Genomic DNA, 628 nt, shown 5'->3' with positions numbered 1-628 from the left:
TTCGTCTACAAGAGGATATGTCAGTGAGGTTTGAGATGAAGAAGTTAGGCGAGCTTAATCACTTCTTGGTCTAGAGGTCGAGAGGGTAAAGGATGGAATATTCATCAGCCAACAAGGTTATGCAAAAAGGATTGTTGACAGGTCTGGAGTACACCAAGGAAAGGCACGTTCCACTCCACTGGATACTAACATAAGGCTCAAACGCGATGAAGGATCCTTGTTAGCCAATCCTCGACCTTATGGCTCTCTTATTGGAAGTCTTTTATACTTAACAATTACAAGACCAGATATTACCTTTGCGGTTGGTCTTGTAAGCCGGTTTATGCAGGAACCAAGGAAGCCACATCTAGAAGCAGCAAAGAATATATTGAAGTATGTGAAGACAACACTTGGCATGAGACTGATGTACAAGTATAATGCCAAGGTTTCTCTTCATGGTTTCACAGATGCTGACTTTGGTGGAGATTTAGATGATCGAAAATCGACTTCGGGTTTTGTGTTCTTGTGTGGAGACACAAGCATTTCATGGTGCAACAAGAAACAAGCAATAGTGCCTTTGTCTACTACCGAAGCAGAGTATAAAGCTTCAACACTCGCAGCCCAAGAATGTATATGGCTTCGAAGACTC

This window comes from Brassica oleracea, chromosome C8 (assembly GCF_000695525.1).
Source record: "Brassica oleracea var. oleracea cultivar TO1000 chromosome C8, BOL, whole genome shotgun sequence".
NCBI lineage: Eukaryota > Viridiplantae > Streptophyta > Magnoliopsida > Brassicales > Brassicaceae > Brassica > Brassica oleracea.
This window is presented reverse-complemented; position numbering follows the sequence as displayed.